Source organism: Rhinoderma darwinii, chromosome 1, assembly GCF_050947455.1.
Source record: "Rhinoderma darwinii isolate aRhiDar2 chromosome 1, aRhiDar2.hap1, whole genome shotgun sequence".
In the NCBI taxonomy this organism is placed as follows: domain Eukaryota; kingdom Metazoa; phylum Chordata; class Amphibia; order Anura; family Rhinodermatidae; genus Rhinoderma; species Rhinoderma darwinii.
The window spans coordinates 623,601,369-623,605,564 of record NC_134687.1 but is presented as its reverse complement, the minus strand read 5'-3'; the positions used below and the strand labels follow the sequence as shown (position 1 = coordinate 623,605,564).

Genomic DNA, 4,196 nt, shown 5'->3' with positions numbered 1-4,196 from the left:
GTCATTTTGTGGAAAATTATTAAATTGTGCTTTACTCATGACACCCACCCACCCAAAAAAATAATGGGTCCCAGCCCTCACTAGCCTTAACTATGTCTTACATCAGCCCTAGGATAGGTGAGCCCTGCTGTTCTGCTCCACTGTGCATTTATTATTATCTAGAAAAGGTTGAGACTTATAGTTCTTCAATTTTCCAGTGTGTAATCATTCATTACTGAGTTTGCTGGGACTTCTAGTACCTCAGTGTTTTAGTGTGTAGTTTTCCTTTAAGAACCCTGCATTGAAATACTAACCAACGTGCACGGTAACATTGTAATAACTTTCTATCAATACTATGAATAGCAGGAGATGTCACTTCTGGTCATATTTGTGACATCATCAGTCCACGCGGCCATTGTTACCTCACTGCATGATGTCACAATGACTCATTCTATGGAATCTGGGGTTCATGTGGCAACTGCTGCGTCCAAGATAAGAAGATGAGTAGAGAAGACACAAGATAATTCATCAGGAATCCAGAACACTGGAAACAAAAAACACCATACACTCGACGCATGGCGGGGAGAGAACAAAATGGCACCTGGGGCCGTGGCTTATACACGCGGCAATAGGGGGTTGTGCTCTTTACTTTCAGGTTTTGGAGCCAATAAGAAAACAGTAACATGGAGAAAATCTGCCGCCAATCTCCAGACATTTAAGTATGTACGCAATGTATACGTTTATTTCATCTGAAAATTTGAGGGATGGGGGTTGTTGTAAATTATTGTCAGAATTTACTCAGCAGTTTATGGCAGGTTTTTGCGTAAACTGTACCAAACAGTCGCAAGCGGCGATGTAAAATACATTTTCCGTAAAATTTGAAGACCTAGTTTACTTTAATAAACGTGGATTAAACAAAGTTAAAATGGCGCAAACTTTGCCCTTATTATTTCATTGCAGGGAGGAGATCTGGACGGCAGCTGAAGATGAGGACAAGAACTGTGAAATTCATCAAAATCGTATGTAACGTGACAATTCTATTTATAGTTTTATATTTGGCGCCTTCTGATGTCTTAACACACATGTGGGGCAGCACGGTGGCTAGCACTGTTGCAGCGCTGGGGTCCTGGGTCCAAATCCAACCGAGGACAACATCTGCATAGAGTTTGTATGCTCTCCCTGTGTTTGCTCTGGTTACTCCGGTTTCCTCCCACACCCAAAAAACATACCAATAGGGAATGTAGATTGTGAGCCCCAATGGGGACAGTAAAAGAGGACCCCTCTGTACAGCACTGCGTACGTAATATGTTGCCGCTATATAAGTAACTGAAATAAATAAATAACACATGGATTATACAGGTCAAGGTAAATACGTAGAATCAATGCATTGACTTCAGCAAGAGCCTTGTTTAATGTCCTCCTATAACTCCTCCGTGTCACACATGTAAAGACTCCTTAATAGTTATCCCATGGTTGTGTTCTGCGAGACCCTGGACCTTGTTTGGTCTGTATAGAGGGTCTATGACCATGGACCACCTCCAGCACGGATGTTAATAAAACTGTATTATGCCGGGATAACAGGGAATTAAGTTTTCCTATAGGACGAACAGATGTCACAGGAGAAGGCCATAGGAGGGCAGTGTTCTCTTTCTCTTTCACAGCTGAGATGACCATAGTCGTGCTGTGATCTCCAGAGTCCGATCAGTAGAGGAGCGGCCGGTATGATACCGGGACATCGAGGACAACAACTGGGATTGGACAACTTCTCTTTCTCTTTCACAGCTGAGATGACCATAGTCGTGCTGTGATCTCCAGAGTCCGATCAGTAGAGGAGCGGCCGGCATAATAGCGGTACATCGAGGACAACAACTGGGATTGGACAACTTCTCTTTCTCTTTCACAGCTGAGATGACAATAGTCGTGCTGTGATCTCCAGAGTCCGATCAGTAGAGGAGCGGCCGGCATGATACCGGGACATCGAGGACAACAACTGGGATTGGACAACTTCTCTTTCTCTTTCACAGCTGAGATGACCATAGTCGTGCTGTGATCTCCAGAGTCCGATCAGTAGAGGAGCGGCCGGCATGATACCGGGACATAGAGGACAACAACTGGAATTGGACAACTTCTCTTTCTCTTTCACAGCTGAGATGACCATAGTCATGCAGTGATCTCCAGAGTCCGATCAGTAGAGGAGCGGCCGGCATGATACCGGGACATTGAGGACAACAACTGGGATTGGACAACTTCTCTTTCTCTTTCACAGCTGAGATGACCATAGTCGTGCTGTGATCTCCAGAGTCCGATCAGTAGAAAAGCGGCCGGCATGATACCGGGACATCGAGGACAACAACTGGGATTGGACAACTTCTCTTTCTCTTTCACAGCTGAGATGACCATAGTCGTGCTGTGATCTCCAGAGTCCGATCAGTAGAGGAGCGGCCGGCATGATAGCGGGACATCGAGGACAACAACTGGGATTGGACAACTTCTCTTTCTCTTTCACAGCTGAGATGACCATAGTCGTGCTGTGATCTCCAGAGTCCGATCAGTAGAGGAGCGGCCGGCATGATACCGGGACATCGAGGACAACAACTGGGATTGGACAACTTCTCTTTCTCTTTCACAGCTGAGATGACCATAGTCGTGCTGTGATCTCCAGAGTCCGATCAGTAGAGGAGCGGCCGGCATGATACCGGGACATCGAGGACAACAACTGGGATTGGACAACTTCTCTTTCTCTTTCACAGCTGAGATTACCATAGTCGTGCTGTGATCTCCAGAGTCCGATCAGTAGAGGAGCGGCCGGCATGATAGCGGGACATCGAGGACAACAACTGGGATTGGACAACTTCTCTTTCTCTTTCACAGCTGAGATGACCATAGTCGTGCTGTGATCTCCAGAGTCCGATCAGTAGAGGAGCAGCCGGCATGATAGCGGGACATCGAGGACCACAACTGGGATTGGACAACTTCTGTATATGCCGTATACGTAATGATATAAGTTACTATATAATGCTCTGTCATAGCTATCTATGAGATGTGTTTAGTTAGTTGCATTACAAGCTCTGATCCTGGGTTCTCGGACTGATCGCCTTTTCTCGGGGTCAACAAGGAATTTTCCCCTGTGGCACAAATTGGCTTAACGTGCGCAGGGTTTTTGCCTTCTTCTGGATCAGTAGCTTTAGTTAGGAATTTCAGTTAAATAAATTGTGTTTTAATATTAAAAGCTTTGTCTCCTCGTCATTTCTCAATATTATATAGCAGTCAGGTATTAGTATATATTATGATAATCCAATATGGCTGTATCCATGATGTATTGGATAATATGCACATACAGAAGAGATATTTATCATGTGAGCCATATAAATGCAACCACTTTAACCCCTTTACGACGAAGGATGGATATATCGGTCCTATGCAGGAGCTAGTTCCCACATAAGGATGGATATATCTGTCCTCTGATCGGGTGGGTACTGCCAGTGTACTCACGCGATCAGCGGCAGGAGCACAGTTGTTATACACAGCCTGGCACCTGCCCCAACTGCCGGAATCTAAGTGTGCGCCGATTCCTGCGGTTTAACCCATTAGATGCTGCTGTCAATAGCAACAGCGGCATCTAATGTGTTTTTCAGAGGGAGGGGAGCTATCATTGGTTAGTTTACATCATGTGGTGGCCGGTTGCCTAAGTTCATTGGCCTACTTTTAAAAGGTTGTCCCTCTTTGTGATACTTGAAAGTTGGGAGGTGTGACTATAATAGCAGTGCCAGCCACAGTACACCCATAACAGTGCCAGCCACAGTACAACCATAACAGTGCCAGCCACAGTACACCCATAACAGTGCCAGCAACAGTACACCCATAACAGTGCCAGCCACAGTACACCCATAACAGTGCCAGCCACAGTACACCCATAACAGTGCCAGCCACAGTACACCCATAACAGTGCCATGATGTAATGTAGTAATAGCAGGGACAAGCACCAGTTCCCACTCAGTGTGGTTATTAATAACAGTGGTCAATGAGCATGGCCCAGTTTCCATGCAGCGCCACCACAGGGGAAATGAAGTACTACATGGTGACCATTAAAATCAATGAGTCAATGATGTAAGGCATAGTTGTGCCGAGTGCATGACAGCAAGAGCTGCACTTCATAACCGCTGTCTAGTCTAGCTGGTATGGCAAAGTAAGAGATCTATGGGGGATGCATGCAAATA

General features: G+C 45.6%; 1 long non-coding RNA gene across 1 annotated transcript; it reads left to right on the top strand.

Moving 5' to 3' along the window:
• The first annotated feature begins 860 nt into the window (after nucleotides 1-860).
• On the top strand, nucleotides 861-3,208 carry LOC142747825 (uncharacterized). Its single transcript, XR_012882064.1, has 2 exons — nucleotides 861-998; nucleotides 1,581-3,208. It is a non-coding gene; the product is annotated as an uncharacterized LOC142747825 (long non-coding RNA).
• Nucleotides 3,209-4,196: the final 988 nt, after the last annotated feature.